The 20,000-nt window shown below is 36.8% G+C and overlaps 1 protein-coding gene across 1 annotated transcript in view; it reads right to left on the bottom strand.

Moving 5' to 3' along the window:
* Nucleotides 1-20,000, bottom strand: part of GRIK2 (glutamate receptor, ionotropic, kainate 2) — a 208,889-nt gene that overhangs the window by 70,979 nt on the left and 117,910 nt on the right. The gene's annotated exons all lie outside the window — the stretch shown is intronic.

Genomic DNA, 20,000 nt, shown 5'->3' with positions numbered 1-20,000 from the left:
AATACTGATTGGAAGTTTTTACAGTATGGCTGCACTATACTTAACAACAATATTAGTTGAGAAAATAATGAAGATTCACATTTTTAGCTATTGCTGATAATAGTGAAGTTGTAAATAGTTAGGCTTTGAAAGGTTCTGAGTGCCACCTGTAAACGTCAAAGCATTTCTTCTTCTATTAACATCAATGGAATTACAGGCACTTGGTACCATCTAAGATTAGGTCCTTACAACCACTGTGTCAATATTTTGCATCTTGAAAGAAAATACGTGTTAAATCAGAGTAATTAAACAGAAAAAAAATATTATTCATTAAGGCAAAAGTTTTTTTCTCAGTAAAACTACAAATAATGAACGTAACATAAAATAAATAGTTGGTAGTAAAAGTGGCATCATTAAACACCAGACAAGGGAACTAAACTGTATAATTCACATAAAAAATTACTATAGCAAATTAAAGCAATTGCATCCTGTCCTGTGAGGTGCACAGTAGCATCCCTGGAAAGGCTTTCCAAAAGAAGCTGGGGACACTCACAAGCACCTTGCAGGGCCAGGCTCTGAGAAAAGAAAGAAAAAAAGAAAAAGAAAAAGAAAAAGACAGTGAAATTAATTATCTCAAAAGTAGGTAGAACAAAGATAATAAAATGATGCCTGAGTCTGGCAAGAGATTACAAGCATAGCATATACAATCAATCTATTTTAATTCATTACTTTGACATTGCTGTGCATTATGATGGATTCATATCTAAATATGATTTTATCAAGTATAGCTTAAACAAGCAAACATGTCTAGGTAAATTATTTTCTATACAATTCCATTCAGAAAATCAGATTTGCAGTTCTTTCACTTCCTCATTATATCTTTTTGCAGCTTTAAATTTTAATTCCAATGTGCAGGATTATTCTAATTAATTAAGAGATTTAATCATCATGCCTGGTGTTGAAGACACATTGTTGATAGGGACTTTTATGCATAAATCTTGTCTTTAAATCTTTGATACATGTGCATAACATATTTGAACAAAAAAATGAATATCACTGCAACACAGTAGAATGTAACCTGTACAATCATCAATAATATTACAGAGTTTAATTACCAAATCAGTATTAATGTATTTTCCTAATTTCTCAAATCATTAAAGCCACTCTGTTAAAAAAACTGGGATAGGCATCATCTATGAAAGAACTCCTTTAAAATCTATCATGTAATCAACGTTATCTGAATAATGCATCTATCACTTCAGAAAATACAATTTTCTTCACAATATTTCAAGCACATAAAAATTCAGAAAATAAAATGTTTTACTTTTATCCTCCTAATGTAATGTTAAAACACCTCTCAAAGATTTGTACTTGGCAAAGAAACGTTCCATTCGGTTCTCCAAAATAATACTGATATGCTGTTCAAAAAAGTTGATTGGATTCTAATTAAACATTCTGATCTGAATTCTTCTATTACTTGGTAGTAAAACTAGATCAGAAGTTTACCATCTTGTTAAAAAGATTAGTATTTTTCACATTGTTTTGTCATCAAGCCAACAAAACACAAACCAAGCACTCAGTGAAACTGAAGCAGATTTTTCTAGTCTTATGCTGAGAGGTATTTGAAGAAACTGGAAAATATCTTGTTCTTGTGAGGACAATGTTTTCTAGACAAACAAAGATTTTCAAAATAAATATAAATCTGGAGACATTATATTTAGTAGCTGAAATTTGACTGAACAATCTGAAACATAAGTTGATAACTTTACCTTTTTGTTCTTGTACTATCTTATCTAGTTATTTTATAATACTATGAAAAGACAAAAAATTATTTGTATTTGCAAAGAAAGGAAAAACCTGACACAAGAGCTGGCTTTAGGAGAATGAAACACTGTGATATGACTCCTAGCATCAGTCTAGTACCTAGTCATATCCTATAGATTTAGAATTTTTCAATCCACACACAGGATAGAAAATGTCTTCTACTACTTCTACTACTTAAGAATGTTTAAAAATATATAAGACAAATAAGATACAAGAAAGGAAAATGAAACTGTCTTATTATGGATAAATATTGTCCCACTTTATTTTAATGCTCGATATTAGTTTGTCTGATGTAAGAATCTTAAGCTATAGATCCATAAATTAGATTTTGTATGTACTACACACTTGTTTAAGTTTTAAGTTATTTCACCTGTTACAATAAACATCTGTAACTTGTAGAGTTACAGAACAAATTCAGGATCACTCAGGAGGTCATATAATCCAGCATTCTGCTTAGGTAATATCAACTACTAATTCAGAACAGAAGATTGTCCAGTCTGGTCTCAAAAAAACCTCCAAAGATAAAAATTCCACAACTTCTCTAGGCAATATATTCTTGTGTTTAATTTTCCAAATGAATATCTCTTTTTTTCTTCAGGTCATGCTGAAGTGTAAACAAATTTCACAGTGTAAAGAACTATGCAGCTTTGAAAAGAGCCTGGCTCCACCTTTTTTGATCAGCTCCTAGTATTATAAAGTGTCTAGTAGGGAAACCACTCTTGCCTGATGCTAGAAAAGCCCAGCTTCCCAAATCTCATTTCACAAGTCTTGCACTCCAGACTCCAAGCAGGTTGGTGACACTTGCTTGAGTTTATTCAGGTATTGGGGGAGCCCAGAACTGCTCACAGTATTTACATGTGGTCTAATAAATGCTATTATAGGAATAATCACTTTCCCTGATCAGCTGACTACATTCCTACTAATGCAAATGCAGAACATTCTACCTCAATCAAGAAGATAAGTGTAAAACAAAAAGGAAACCAGTACTCAAGTAAGTTGATGCAGTTTTGCAGGTTGATCTCCTTGATCATTGTTAATGGGTACTCTTCCCATTCACTCATCTCTATTAGTGTTTATTCTAAAATTCCAGATACAGTCTCTTTACTTAATCTCTAACATCTACAGGTGTTTGAAACACTTGAAAAACTAGACTTAAAATGAGGGGGTTTTAGGTTTACAAAAGCTGTGTCATGTTTTCCCTCTTTGCCATTGCCCAAATAAAAGTTAGAATTATTCTTTGAAAACTATTGGCTAGTAATGGTTAGAAGTCAGCAATTCTAGTAGTCCACAGGAAAGGGAAGAATTGCGTCCAACACGATTCTACTTTAGGGATACTCCATGATAACAGAAATGAAAAATTGATATGCCCAAAGAGTGGAGAGATCTACCTCAGAATTGTGTCATTTCATACGCAAATTATCTGAGATAGATTATAGTACATTTGAGCTCTGCAGTCATACAGTGCTTGGGGAAAAAAAAAAAAAAAAAGAGTGGATCCTTGATCTTACAAGCCTGCTAAGTAAAAGTAAAAGTCAATCTTTTAAAAACAAGAACAGGCTTTTTGAAAAACCTGCTCAGATAATTTTCTAATCAGATACTGAATTTTTCATGGCAAGCACTGTGTGTATAGGAAGAATTGAAGCGATCACAAACAATGTTTCATGAGAGGGAATACCATGTTAGGTTTGGTTTAGCTATATAATTATGGTCATGACTGAACAATATAAATGAAGACTGACTGTACTTAATACTATCTTGTTCTGGAACCTCTCAGTCCTCTTTCTGTTGCAATGCACATAAAGGACACCAGCTTTAGCACACCTGCTTTTCAATATCCTATGAAAGACAGCATGCAGGGGCAAAAAGAAAGGAAAATATCTCATTGTTCTGGCCTTTGAGATTGTAGAAACTTAATCTCAGTACAAAATTCTGCCAGGCCCCTAGAGCAAGATCTATAGTGACAACATCAACAACCAAGTCTCTTCTAAGGTGTAAACTTTCCAGTTGTCTACACCATGACTGCCTGCTTTTAGAACTAACAGCAGTTTGTCTTGAGCTTATTTGGCTTAAGGACCTTGTATGGTAACAGCTGTGTTCTACTGCTAACATCTCAGCCTCCCTTTTTATTTAAGAGCTTGATGTCTTGCACACTGGGCACAGGAAACTTAATTTTTGACCTGTAGACACCCATTCCTCCTCTCCAGAGTCCATGGTTTGAGACAAACTCAGGAAGAGCCACATGACTAATTCTGGATATATTAGAGCAGTTTCTACAGTTTTGGTCAGTAAATAAGGATACAGTCTCACACAGAGCCACAGTGTTACATCTAGATAACCTTAAGGTTAGGTTGTAGATACAGAGTTTTGAGCTTGCAAACTATACTCAGTGCAGTACATCATGTTACATACTGACTGCTGTTTTCAGTTACTTTTACAAAAGACATAGTCTAGCTTGTTTTATACCAATCAGCTCAATTAACAGCTACTGAGAATGTATGTGTAAATATATACCACCCACAAATTGAATTAGTTCTCAACTCAAAAACCTATGGATTTTTGTCTGATAGTATATTGTTTTAAAAGTAAATTAATAGACATGCTCAATAAGGATTTAATAAATGGAGTTAGAGACATTTTTAATTTAAGGTCTAAATTTTGGAGAGTAATAGAACTTCTTAAAAAGAAAACAGAAAAAGGCAATTAAATGAAAGAGAAAATGGAGTAATATTTGCAACGTGTTTTTCTTTATACCAACACATGGCTGTCTAGAAGTGTTACACAGAACTGAAATTTATACCAGTTAGCAACATATAGTTAGTCTTTGTGGGATAAAGACTGATTGGCCCCATAACTAATATTTACACGCCATTCTCATTTACTGTGTTGTTTTCATATATATACAAAAAAGCTGTGTACTGTCATTGAATCATTTTCAGCTTGTTACCCATTAGATTCTTACAGAGCACCAAAAATCTAAAACAGTTTATCTTTTCTAGGGTGGGGAGAGGTACAGGGGTTTTTTGTTTTGTATTGGTTTCTTCTGCATGAGGATCAAAAAAACAAAACATATAGGATCTTCAAATCTGAGGTTGACACTGAATATTTAACTAAAAATCCACAATAGTTACCTATTACCATTATAGTTCTTGGAGTTTATTTTTTGTTTAAAATCCATACTGACTTATGACTCTTCATCCTTAGCTCAGACATTCTGTCTCAAGTCACATAATGATTATGGAAAGGCTAAGAAAAATCTCTGTTCTGCAGGACAGTTTGAAATTATGGAATGAAAATAAAACAATAAATTCAATACTTGATCTGATGCAATCAGATAGAATACTTCCTATATACATTAAATTCTGAGTAATTTTGGCAAGCATAATGAAAGGAATAGAGATTGTAAAAAAATATGGTGCTAGTATGACTTAAAGAAGCAAATATAACTTAAAGGACCAATAGGATTATTTACTGATAGCTATGTTTATTTAAATTACATTCTTTCAGTGATATTACAATTGGACAATGCTGCTTCTGTGTTTTTGAAAATGAATATGTAAGTCAATTAAGAGAAAATGGTGCTACAAAAATGCTATCTAGAGCATAATGTATAAACCAACATACCCTGTATAGCTTAGCAATATATCATCACATTTACATGTGTTTTAAAATTCTTCAGGGATGGAGACTCAATCACCTCCCTGGGCAGGCAGCCTATTTCAGTGTTCAACAAACCTTTTGTTGAAGAAATTCTTTCTTATACCTAATCTAAACCTCCCCTTGCATCACTTGAGATGATATTAAAGGCAACTGGCCCCAGCACTGAGCCCTGGGGAACACCATTTGTGACCACACCCCAGCTGGATTGAACTCCATTCACAACTCTTTGGGCCTGGCCATCCAACTAGTTTTTTACCCAGTAGACTGTGCACAAGTCTAAGCCATATTTAGCCAGTTTCTCCAGGACAATGCTGTGGAAAACTGTGCTGAAGGTCCTGATAAACAATATCCACAGCTAATAATAATCCAAGAACTTTACAAGGGAAGGGAGTTCCCAGGGGGACAGCAGACTTCCTTATGAAGCAGGTTGGGTCAGACAAATAATTGCATTGAATCACCATCCCCTCTCCATGGCCTATAAATGGAACTTAATGTAACTAACTTTTTTAATACCTACAAAAATAACTTTAAGGTTTCTTTTGATCTATGCAAAGGAACAAGATTCATGTGTAAATTGCATAACATATTTACAGAAGTGTTTTCTATAGCTCTACACTTATCCCTTTAAGGGGCTTAAAGACACTAGTAACTTTAAATATCAATAGGATCCTGATAAATCCAACTGAGTCAGAGATTAAATACAAATATGTACATTATTGCACAATCGGGACCAAAATCTGTACTATGTGAAAGAAAATATCCTGCCCAGTTTTTCTATAAATTTGTCTTCTTGGTTAATATTTAAATACCTAAACATTCAATTAGCTTATAAATAGGCAAAGTAAAAATTCTACAGTAAACTTCTGCTATAAGCAACATGAATCATACAGGAATAACGTCATCCAGTGGAAGTGGATATGTGATGATTTATGGAAGTTGCTGTAGGAGTTACTAGTCCTGCAATTAAATGCAAAGAAATCTACCCTTGGGGGATGCAGGAATGAGCAGGTTGGTCATAGCTCAAATCTGAACTAAAACTAAGAAAATTGTGTTTGTTTGTTGAAAATAAAGTACTGCAAAACATACTGAGTATGGATCTGTCCTGAAACCTGCTGAAGACATAGAGAATCTTTCTTTTGATTGTAATGTGATTAGGTACTTACAACAGTTCCACTCAATAATGTACAATGAAGAAAAGTAACTTAGAAGTATCAGAAATATTCAAAATTTCTTAGACTATTATGTGATAATTAATGTAACTATTAATACAAGTATATAATAACTAAAACATTTGTTTCTACAGATGTCAATCAAGGGTTTATTCAAATTCAGGATATTAAAGAAATAGTATATTATCATTTTAATTGAAAATTAGATTATGCAAGAAAAAAGAGTCAAAGAAATACATACAAGCTCATTGTTGCAACACTTGATGTATTAAATATATTGATTGCAGTCGTTAAAAAATATTTGTAGAACATTAGTCCAGCCATTTTTTGAACAGAAGAAATGTGAAAAAAGTGCTAAATTACACTCAAGACTGAAGAAAACTTATTTAAAATTACTATCTTTTAATATATCTGAACTTCACACTGATTGTAGACTTTTCTTACAGTCAATGTATAATGATTTCTGCTAAATATATTGAAGCCTAAAAATAAATTTCCTGGGACTATAACATTCTTATATATCTCAAGAAATGTAGAGTAGGGGAGACGTCCAAAGTGTTGGTCCATGGTTAGTTTTAAGCCAATTTTAATGAACATTTTTATTAACAATCTGGAAGAAGGTATAAGCAACACCCTAATTAAACACAGAGGGCAGTACTTTGGAGTGTGTTAGGAGGGCTAAGGAGGGCAAAGGACTACAAAGAGCTTATAAATATTAGATGAATATTTTATGAGAACAGAAGGTGGGGGTGATGTGAACTGCACAATGTTACCCAGCAATAAAGGCATTATTTATTTAGCAGATGAACACAAAAGACAGTGCCATTCATAGCAGAATGGGCAAAAAGTTAAAATGACAAGAGAAGAAAGCCTAGGGATGGGTAGAACCAGCATAGAAGCTTTATACGGTTTGACTGCAAATTTTGCCCAGATATTATCCTATTAGAAATAGAGGAAAGAAAGATAAGGTTTCCCCAGTAAAATTTTCCTGAATGAAAAAGGAATGTGACTGGGCAATGAGACAGCTGGCTGATTTCTAGAGCAGCCTTGAAAGGGGAGGAACATTAACAAGGACTCAATGCATGCATGTGGTGCTCTGAAAATACCTAAGCAGTGGAGAATTCCTCAGGAACATTAAGCAGCTAGAGCTTCTTGGCTGCTAAAAATTCTGCCAAGGCCAGAGAGTCAACACAGTTTGTTTAAAACTGGTTTTATACTTAGAGAGTCACAGCCTGTCCTGACTTCTGTATCTGAAGCACAACTCAGAAAAACAGAGTAGCTGTTGTGTTACAAAACCTCTTGCCCTCTTTTTGCTGATACAAGTAGATTAATATATCCAATATGATATTCCTCTTCATATGATTTTCACTTTAGTGTTCTTAACAATTTGGAGAATCTTTATTCTGCATTTGTATTCTTTTATTCCTTTACCTAGATTGTAATAAAAAATGGGTGTTACTTCCAAAACTGGGTCATTCTCAAAATTTATCATACTTACCATTTGTGTTTCCCTTTTAAATAGCCTACATTTTAGATCACATTCTTACTTCTTTACCAGAGAACATTTCCGTTACTTACCCAAATATGGTTTTCCCTGAGTATATAGATTAAATGGGAGAAACAGAAAACTGACTACTTTGGAAATTTCTCATCTCCATTTCTACAAACATCTTTGAATATCTAGGCAATACATTAATACCTCAGCCTGATTTTAAAAATCAGGGTTGAGGATCCAAACACTTGAAAAGAAGACCCATTTCCACGATACAAACTGAAATGGAGTGATATTAATTCCACTGTTACTTGAAAATAAGGATAATGCCAGGAGGAGAATGGCTGAAGCCAAAGTTACCTCAGTAGGGAATGTGGAGATGTAGAGCAAACATTAATCTTTAAGAATATCAATTCTACCTGAATCCTCTTAGATAGCCCTGTCTTTGACAGGCTAGAATTGGAAAGATTCTGTGCAACCAAAGATATTGTGATCCAGTTTAACTGGCTTGGTGGCTGCTTCTATGTCACTCTTCTATGTCTTTGCTCACTCTCTTTCTCTCTTTCCTCTATTACTTTTTTTCTGTATTTATATTTGATATCTGGTGCTACTGACAGTGAGATAATGGAAGAAGCAAACCACACAATCTGTATTGCTAAGGCAAGATTAATATCAGCATCTACAGCTCTACAGTGCAGTCAAAGAGAAACAGCAGAAGAGCATCCCAAAACCCCAGCCCTATGTCCACCTTAGATTTTTCCAGCAACCTAATCTTACTCTGCTTTCAGGAGCAACCTGGACTTGAACATCCTTCCCTCATGATTTTGCAAACTCATCTTGAATGGTGACTGTCCCAGACCTGCAACTATTAAACAGAAAACATTTAGGACCAGGAGCCTGAGCTTCCTCAGCAGATACCAGGTCCAGGGATGCACAGTGTGGGCCCCTGATTCAGAGTGTTGAGCCTTCTATTGAGTCCTGTGCCTAACAGAAGAAAAATCTTTTTCAAACTTATGTAGTGACTGAAACAGCCAGCTAAGAGACTTGGATTTCAGACCCTCCTCAGCTTGAGAGATTTTAAACTTATTGCTTATTATCTCCATCAGGGGATGTCTCTCATAGGTGAAAACCTAGGACAGAAGTCCATCTGCTGAGCGTTGGCCAGCAGACATACAAAAAGTGGCTAAGGAAGATGGAAAAGACTGGGGGGGGGAGGAGAAAGTGCTGGGTATACATGGCAAGGATGTAGTGCCTGGCCTGGGAGGGGGCTGCATGTGTGGCCTCTGTGGGAAGAGGCCAGAGGCTGCCCTGTGCTGGACATGACTGGTTCCAGCTGACTCCAACACACCCACTGCAGGACACAGCTGAACACCTCAGCCAAGGTGGTAGCACCTGTGGGAAAGTGTATTTAAGAAAGGGTAAAGAATGCCAGGCAGAAAGAGAGCAGGGGGGAAAAATGTGAGAAACTATAGAAGAAACACTAAGGTGAGAGAAGGAGAAGCAGTGGTCCAGGCACCAGAGCAGAGATTCCTCTGCAGCCCATGGAGAGAACCACAGTGGACTTCTTTCTTGAAGGACTACAGTCCGTGACAAAGTTCATGCTGGAGCAAAGGAAAAGTATGAAGGAGAAAGACTGAGACAGAAACTGCTATGTACTGACTGCAAACTGCCCTCCATCCTCCTTTCACTACTCAGAGGTGGGTAGAGGAATCCAGAATAAAGGAGTGAAATTGAGCTTGGGGAAAGGAGGAGAAAAGGTGGCTTCTTAGCATTTGTATTTGTTTCTCACCTGTTGAATCTATTTTAGCCCACAGGAGTAACTGATAAGCAATCTCCCTGACTTTATCTCAACCCATGGGCTTTCTCATCATATTTTTTACTCCTTGTCCTGCTGCAGAGGGCAGTGAGTGAGTGGCTAGATGGGTATTTGGCCCTTAGCCAAGATCAACCTCTGCAAAAATGGAATTGGCTTACTTCCTCTAGTAAGAATTCTCCTTTGGGAGGTGAGATCTGAGTTTTGGTCAACAGTTTGAGTACTTGCTCTTACACAGCACAAAGGATCTTTCCATGATCTATTCGTAAACTACAATAAGCCTTCAACGCTTACCAAGGCAGTTGTTCTGGAACTATTCTGCAGAGCTATATTTAGATACCATCAAAAGAGAAAGTCTAAAATGTGACTCCACAAAGATAACACAAGATTAGTAATCTGAATGTCTTTCAATAGCTTGAAGGTCACAGAAACACAAAAGAGCCTGTACACAGTATAGACCTTTGTTTTCTATGCAGAATTTAATCCCTTCATCAACTCTTTCAGTTTTATTAAATAACATTTCTACTCTATTCTCTGCCTCTCCAGCTACTTCTGGAATATTTAGAAAAGCTTTAGAACTGTTATATACAAATGAAACAGTGATACTATCAAGATATGCATGAAATGAACCTAAGTAACCATGTAATCTTCTTAGTGTGACCCTCTTCAGCTCCCACCCTCCCCCACTCCTTGTTGTGCTCACTTGTTCTGTCAAATCTAAAATTAGACTTGTATGCTTCTCCAGGCAGAAACGATGTCATTTGCTCTGTGAAGTCTCTTCCATATTTAGTCCTGGGTGAGTAACATCTTCCTCAGCTCATGATACTTCTCAGGTTTTCAAAGAAATCTTAACTGCATAAGAAAATAAAAACTTCCAAGTCAAGAGCCACATACTGATGTGTTTGTGGGAGTGTACTTGAGAGAAGTACTACTACAGACTTCTTACGCTTTTAACTTTTCTGCACACATCTACTTCTGCCCACAGTTAAAGAGAAAATATTTAGTAAAAGTATTAATTACGTTCATTAAATTTCCATGTTATCTTTGGTTTGGTAGCAGGGAATGGAGAAAGTCAAAGTTCAAGTCCTTGTTTTTCCTCAGTCAGTAACTGACAAAGTGAGCACATGAGAAACAGGAGCACCTGTTTCCCTTTCTATTGTCTTCTTTAATTTTGACTAAAAATTCTACTAGGAGTATTAAAATTTCAGGAAAAACACCACATTTTCTAAAAGTGCTTTGCTATGGCACATAACTTGTCCCAGTGTCTCACCACCCTCACACTGAAGAATTACTTCCTAATGTCAAACTTAAATCTCCCCTCTTTCAGTTTAAAGCCATTACCCCTTGTTCTATCACTACATGCCCTTGTAAAACGTCCCTCCCGAGCTTTCCTCTAGGCCCTTCAGGTACTGGAAGGCTGCTACAAGGTCTTCTCAGAGGCTTCTCTTTTCCAGGCTGAACAGCCCCAACTCTCTCAGCCTGTCTTCATAGCACAGGTGTCCCAGTCCCCTGATCATGTTTGTGGCCTCCTCTGGCCTCACTCCAACAGCTCCACATTCCTTCTGTGTTGGAAGTGTTCAAGACCAGGCTGGAAGGGGCTTTGAGCAACTTATCTAGTGGAAGGTGTCCCTACCCACGCAGGGCGGTTGGAACGAGATCTAGATAAAAATGACTCACAGCCTGAAGACAGTCATAAAGAGCAGAAAACTGTATAGTAAGAGAGTGTGTTCAGAAACAGATTTGCTCCCTGTATTTCCTTTTTATTTGTTCAGGATGCTTCTAGTTCAGAGTATCTGCAGCGTTTAGGATTACAGAACAAGACATTTGGGTCTCTGTGTTACCTCTAAACACACTGGCTACAGAGCTTAACTCAAGCATCTAGGTTTCACTATTGCTTCAAGTGCCTAACATTTCTTTCTTGGTTAATAACCCTGTTGTACCTGTTGTAATAGAACTTCAGTTTCACCCCAGTATTATTTGGGGCTTTGTAAGATTATGCAATTGTTACCTGCCTTATCTGCTTACATAAACTAGACAGAACACCATCCCCTGCTTGGCTGATATTACAGTAAACTTAAAGATCATTGATTGTAGAAGACTCTTATTTTCTTTTTGCCTAAAAGACAGGAGATAGGCTCATGCATCACACTGTCTGTATTGATCAATACCAGCTCATAATGAAAATAATAATGATCATCCTGAACTATGTCAGCAATACTTGAGTTTTCCTTAGAGCTCTTCCTTCCAAGTACTGACAAGCTTATATGATTTCTTTTGATTTGAACATCTACAGATTTGCAGTCCCAAAGTTTTATTACATAAAAAAATATTTCTCGTTTCCTGAAGGTTCATATAGGACAGGTGATTGACTTGATTATCTTCAGAGCTTATAATTACAGGGTGCCCCTTTCCTGGGCTCAGTATCACTGTCTTGCACCATTGCTACTGGTTTTGGTACATTTAGTAATTGCAAAAACATTTTTAATTGGTGCTTTTCAGTGTGATAAAACCTTTATGAGTCTTTTGCCTTCTCAGAGAAAAAGAGGGCATGATACAGTGTCCTGCATGTAACTAGAAAGACCAGACTCAAATTTATGGAATCTGAACTCCAAAAAAAGTGAGGCAATAAGTTCATTTGATGCTAATAAATAAAGCTTGGCACCCTTTGTGTGGGAGTGAGAGGCAGTACTGGTTATTTTCATACTTTTTGTAGAAAAAGAAACTAGCTGTTTAAATGTGAAATATGGACAGTGGTAAAATGAAATCAGTCTTTTACATAACAGCATGGTTAAACCAGAAAACTAATAATGTACTATGCTGTTTGTGACTTGAATATGTATTAGTTACAAGCCTAATCTCAGAAGGAGGCAGTGGATAAGGTAGTTCAGCTATGGACATGCTTCTACATATCATGTCTAGAGGTTTGCATCAAATGAAGTGCCCTTAATGCAGGAGTTCATAAATCATTCCACCACAAATCTGTGCTAATATATACATATAACATAGTACATGAGCTATGATTTAGGTTCTATCAACACTCATCAGTGAAGAACACTGTAGAAAAACATTTTTATCCTTTAAACCTTTGTCGTTTGGCACCAGAGATAAAATACCAAGCATGTTGAGTTTTGGTATGAAGTGTTCTAAAATCTCATAATTATTTTAATTAAAACAGGTAGTAGCCAGAAAACTCTCATTTTCTATGCTAGGATTTTACTCTAATCTCATAGTTTGCCAATGCTGTTCCTATATTACAACACTTAATTACTTCAGTGCTGCTTTTATGGCTTAATTTTATAATTTTTTAAATTAATTTACTGAAAGCAACGTCAAAATTATAATAGACAATCTGGCAGTAGAAGCTGTATTCCCAAAAAGGCCTCAATTTTTAAAATAACTTAAAGTTGACAGGTTTCTTCTACAGGTTCTCTTGGGAGAATTATTCTAATAATTCTAAGTGGATCTCAGTAACTGTTGCAAGTCACTGAGAATATGTTCCTCTCTTTCACTAATTACAAAGAACTTCTGGGGAGCTCTATAAAACAAGTGCTGATTTTTTTTTTTTTTGGTTTCTGAGATATTGCGCAAAATGCTCCTGTCTTAAGGGTGCTTAAATGTAGGGATAGTGTGGTCATTCTTAAAAATTGTAGTCCAAATTGTCCAGCAGCTACACTTCCACAAAAGTGGTTTGCTTTTGAATTTTGTTGTAATAAAATTATTAATATTTTGAGAACTGAGGGAAAAAAGAACACCATAGCATTTCAAGATGGAAAATCCATGCCCTGTCAACACTAGTGGTTCTAATTTATCTCCCTCCTTGCCCACATCACAGATACAAAATTTGGATTTGATTAGAATGGATTCTACAGCTGTTAAAGTGAGGTGCTATGAACTATTGAAGTACGTAGACTTGGTATGTTCCTGAGTAATAAACCCATAGTGATTAAAATAGCAACCCTGTCAAGTATGGATAAAACCAAAGTTCACACAGGCAAATATCCTGAGTTGAATCTGGAAAGGAAATATGACTCTAGTGATCATTAGAAAATATAACAAGTCTTCACCAAAATAATCTCTCTTTTACAAATGCAAGGAGGATATTACATGAGTTAGAAACTACTACAAATATATTATTTCTTTACCTGTGATGACAGAGAATACAAAAAAAAAGGTCTTCTGTTTTCTATCTATATTTTTATCACTGCTGCTCACAGTATCACTCTGTATCCTCAAACAAACCCAGAAAATAATTTACTGAGCTCTGGTGCTCCAATCGTTTGGGCATAAAGGGATACTGCTTTTTATTCTATTGTAAAACAAGAAAAAAATGTTGAAAATACTTTACATTCTTACTGTCATATCTCATGGAAATAATAAATAAATTATTAACATTTTAACAAATAAGATATTCAATATGAAATTATGACTACAACTGAAAATTAGCTCTGACTGCATTTGAAGAATCTCCAACTAGTTAAGTCACCTGACAAGGTAACTAAGAGGTTTTAGTCCAGCTTGAATATGGAAAGAGTATTAATAAAATAGACAAAGCCTGGAAGCCAGTGTTCCTGGAAATCTTACATTCATGAAGTTGTAAGGATAGAATCATAGAATCAGAGAATGGTTAAGGTTGGAAGGGTCCTTGTATGCTTTAAGGAATCAAAAGTATATTCTGGATTAGACCAGCTGTAATGATGTCTGTAGTTTTGCTGCAGACTATAGACATTTACACAATGATATATATCTTGCACCAGCATAAAAAACTCAAACACATAGAGAAATGAAGAATTAATTTGAAAAAGAAAAAGAATGGGCAAGGAAAACCAATTTTTTTCATATAGACTGTGACAAAGGCTGTCAGCAGAGACAAGAAAGGAAAAGGTCACATTCTGCTATCCCTGATGGCAGAATATAATGCTATACCCCTAACTCATTTATCTGACACAAAATTTTAGATGAAGAGCATAATCTGAATTAATTCAGTATTCTTTCTATTTTAAAAACTAACCTTTCTAATCATGAACATTCTTTTATCTGATTCAATTTATGTTGATTTAAAAACATATTTTAGCTAAACCTGGCAAGGGAAAAGAAGGCTGAAAGAACAGAATCAATTAACTGTTTCTTCCAGGAATGTAATCTGATTATATGTAATTTCTCCTGGAAAACAAAAAGAAAACTACATATACATTTTAAATATAAAGGTTTACACATGATACAGGGAGTTCATTTAGCAGGAATACATACTAGGGAATGTCTAGAAGGTGTATTCTGCAGACCTGAAGGCCACAACAGTATATATACTTCCTGTCCCACTGAGTTCTGAGATTTAAACAGAGGAATCATCAGATCTGTTTGATGAAGAACTAATAACTTAATACATGCTTATAGAAACCCAGAAAGGTATCAGCAAGTACTCTGTGTATTCTTGCTATTGTCCCTATATACAATCCCACTTTTTGTCTTCAGTTTTCACATGGATTAATGAACTGTTTTCACATATGGTACCATACCCACCCAGAAGAGCCTTTTTGTATCCCCATCAGATGGCTGAAGTAAACACTGACTTGCTTATCTTTATAATATTGGATTACATAAGGAGTCACTCCTGTCTAGTAACTATCAGTGAAATAAAAATACTATCAGTGGACTACAAGGTGGAGAAAAAATTGGCTGAACTTCCAGGCTTGAAGAAGAATGAAAAATGAACAGTATTTCTTACTGGTTTGATGCAAGAGCCAAAGCTGTTTAATAGCTTCATCAGCAACTTGAATACTGGAATGGAATGTACCTGAGAAATGTTCTGGGTAATGTCAAACCAGAAAAAGACTGGTTGATGGAGAGCAGGACTTTCATTCAGAGGGCATCTGGCAAGATGGAAGAACAGTCTGACCAAAACCTCACGAGGCTTAAAAAAGCAGATGAAAAGTCCTGCAGTTTGGAAGCAGAGACACTGTGTACAGCACAGGTGGATACTGACTGGCTGTAAAAAGGTTTTGAAGACAAGAAACTGGATGTCCTTGTGGACAGGCCAAATGGAAGTGTAGTCAGTAGCATTTGTTAGCACTGCTCAAGTGGGGCACAAGGCTGTTATTTTATGTGCCCAGAGGAATTACCAAGAATGTTGCCCTTGTGTACAAGGATGTAGGAAATATGGATGACAGGCAAGCCTGTCTTCAAGCATGAGCTTCAACTCTGGGCTATGCAATGGAACAGACATAGCCAATGACACTGGATGAGCCTCTCTGGTGTGTATGACCCAAAAAACATTAAAATATAGAGTGTTTACTATATTCAATTATAGGAATAAGTATTACTTAGCATATGGAAAATATCATAAAAAGTTAAACACATTAAGAAAAATATTTTTGCAAGTTTATACATGAGAAACTTCTTAATATTAGATGGAATAATAAGGCTTATTGTTCATTCAGTCAGACAATTACCACTACTACTTAACCAAGTAGAAACTAATGTCTCAGGAGCCCTGTTCTGCTTTTGAACAAAACAGGTCTTGGGGGAGATAAATACCATATTTATGATGGAAGCACTCCTAGTCTGTAGCATCTGTGTTAGCAAAGTTAACAAAAATTGTCACAGTAGCAAGTATTAAGACCCTTTGCAGACTGTCTAAAAAGCTAAATATATGTCCTGGCAATTTAAGTGAAGGAAGCCCTTTCTTTCTCTCTAATCCACCTCAAAGCATGTTCAGGATCAACCTTGAGTATACACTAACTGTACAATCCCAAAGCAGAAATTATTTCTGAAAAATATTTTTTTTCTTATTTTCTTTATTTTTTAAATTTTGAATATTTTTGTTTTCAGCAACATCATTTCTGAAATGTAGATTATTAAAAAGTATCTAGCCAGGAAAATAGGGAAATATGTAAAATACAGTATAAACCATATAAACCAAACCTTCATGGGCAAGCTGGCATAGAGTTTTGTTTCTTTGTCATCTGATATCACTTTTCTCTAATGAACAACTACATTTTTACTAAGAATTTTGAAGCGAGATGATTTTGTAGAAGGCAAGCAAACAGTGAAGTACAGTATCCAAATCTACACCACAACACCCAGACACTAAAGTTAGCTTTCACAGCACAAATTAGCTTTTATTCAGCCTAAATGCACTGTGTTGCAAACATGCATTGCAAGCAGTCTAGAAATCTCCAAGGGTTCTGATAGTCTCCCTTTCCTAAATGATCATTTCTTAATTTCAGACAAGTCACCAGCATCATCTGTATATTCTCCTTTTGTCTTTCTTATTGACTGGAAGGTCAAATTCATCAGTTTAAACTATCTTCACTGAATTTAATCTATCACACATTATCTTGCCACAAGGATATTAAGAATATTCATTGTCACTTTAGTGTTGGTGACACAGGGTAACTGGGGGGGAAATATAATTTTATGCCTAGAATTTTATTTGCTTAGTGCAATCAGAGAACCATAGAATCAGAGAATTATACAATGTTAGAGGTTGGAAGGGACTTCTGGAGATGATCAAGTCCAACCCCCCTGCCAGAGCAGGACCACCTAGGGCTGGTCACACAGAAATGCATCCAGATAGTTCTTGAAAATCTCCAGAGAAGGAGACTCCACAACCCAGGGCTCCATGACACTCACAGTAAATAAGTTTTTCCTCATGTGGAGGTGGAATTTCCTGTGTTCCAGTTTACATCCATTGCCCCTTTTCCTATCACAGGGCATGAAAGAAAAGAGATTAGCCCCTCCTTCTTGACACCCACCCTTCAGATATTTATATAAATTAATGAGATCCTCTCTCAGTCTTCTCTTCCCTAGACTAAACAGCCCCAGGTGTCTCAGCCTTTCCTCATCAGACACGTGTTCCAGTCCTTTCATCAGCCTCACAGCCAGCTGTTGGACTCCTTCAGGTAAATCCCTGTCCCTCTTGAACTGGGGAGCCCAGAATTGGACACGATACTCCAGATGAGGTCTCACTAGGATAGAGTAGAGGGGGAGGAGAACCTCCCTCGACCTACTGGGCATACTCCTCTTAATGCACCCCAGGACACTGTTGGCCTTCTTGGCCACAAGGGCACATTGTCCCATGGATAACTTGTTGACCACCAGGACTCCAAGATCCTTCACCACGGAGCTGCTTTCTAGCAGGTCAAGTTCTAATCTGTACTGATGCATGTTGTTATTCCTCCCCAGGTGCAGGACTCTACACTTATTCTTGCTGAACTTCATTAGGTTCCTCTTTGCCTAGCTCTCCAGTCTGTCTAGGTCTCACTGAATGGCTGCACAGCCTTCTGGTGAGTCAGCTAGTCCTCCCAGTATCATCAGCAAACTTGCAGAGGATACACTCTGTGTTCTCGTCCGGGTTGTTGATGAAGATGTTGAACAGGACTGGACCCAGTATTGATTCCTGGGGGACCCAACTAGTTACAGGTCACCAGCACCATTGATCACCACACTCTGGGTTCTATTGTTTATCCAGTTCTCAATCCATCTCTCTGCTTACTCTTCTACCCCACACTTCCTGAGCTTGCTTACAAGGATGTTCTGAGAGACAGTGTCAAAAGCCTTGCTAAGGTCAAGGAAAACTACATGTATTCCCCTACATCTGCCTATTCAGTCACACCATTGTAGAAAGTTATCAGATTAGCCAACCATGATTATCCCTTGGTGAATCCATGCTGGCTACTCCTGACAACCTAGTAACCTGATAACCTCCTGATAATCTTTTCTTCCATATGCTTGGAGATGATTTCCAGAATGAGCTGCTTCATCATTTTTCCAGGGATGGAGGTGAGTCTGACTGGCCTGTAGTTCCTGGATCCCACATCCTGCCCTTTTTGAAGACAGGAGTGACACTGGTTTTCCTCAGGCACCTCTTCTGTTTGCCAAATCCTTTGAAAATTATGAGAGAGCAACAACATCAGCCAGCTCTCTCAACACTAGTTGCTGCATCAATCGGAGCCAATGGATATGTGTGTATTCAGTTTGCCCAAATGATCTCTACCTCAATCCTCATTGACCAGTGGAGAGTCTTCTTTCCTCAGGGCTTTCTCGTACTTACAGGGATTTATAAGATCTGGTCTTAGGAGTAAAAGCTGAAGCAAATAAGGTATTCAATAACTTTGTCTTCTCTGCATCCTCTATTGCCAGGGCTCCCATCTCACTCAGCAGTGGGACCACGTTTTCCCTTTTCTTTCTTTTACTAATGATGTTTGAAGAAGCCTTTTTTGTTCTGTTTTACTTCCTTTGCCAGGTTTAGTTCTAAGAGGGCTTGGGCCTTCCTTGTTGCATTCCTACATACCCTGACAACATTCCTGTAGTTTTCCCAAGTGCCAAGTCCCTTCTTCCACAAACTGTGAACTTCTTTCTTCCACGTGACTTTTAACAGCAGCTCCTAGTTCTTCCATGCAGGTCTCCTTCCTCCTTTATGGGATTTTTCACTCAAAGGAATGCACACATTTTGAGCTTGGAGGAAGTTACATTTGAATATTAACCAGCTCTCTTGGGCCTCCCTACCTTCTGGAATCTTAGCCCATGGGATTCCTGCAAGTAGATCTTTGAAGAGTACAAATTTAGCCTTCTGGAAGTCAAGGGTTACAATCTTACTTTCTGCCCTGCTTGTTCCTTGAAAAATACTAAACTCTACCATGTCTTGATCACAGTCACCAAGGCTGTACCCAGCCAGACCTTCTTTGTTTGTTAATACAAGGTCCAGCAGCACAGCTCTCCTCATTGGCTCTTCTATCACCTGCATCAGGAAGTTATCATTGATGCACTGCAAGAGCCTTGTGGACTAAGTATCTCTAGCTGGTGAGCTTTCCAACAAATACCAGGGTGGTTGAAGTCACCCATGAGTACTAAGGCATGTGATCCATGCAACCCATTATATTGCAAAAAACATTAAAAAAAATTAATTTTGTGTTTAGAATAGTCTAAATTAACCAAGCCTATTTCTTATTTCAAGCAACAATCACAACCTAAAATAAGATAATTCATACCTTCTGTTGATTTAAATACATTTATATTCATTTCTAAAATAAGAGAAGCTTTTTTTGATGAGGAACTGGTTGGTGACCAG

This window comes from Chaetura pelagica, unplaced genomic scaffold (genome assembly GCF_000747805.2).
Source record: "Chaetura pelagica isolate M959 unplaced genomic scaffold, ChaPel_1.0 scaffold258, whole genome shotgun sequence".
Taxonomy (NCBI): Eukaryota; Metazoa; Chordata; class Aves; order Apodiformes; family Apodidae; genus Chaetura; species Chaetura pelagica.
Note: the sequence above shows the minus strand (reverse complement) of the source record. Positions and strands in the feature narration are given on the sequence as shown.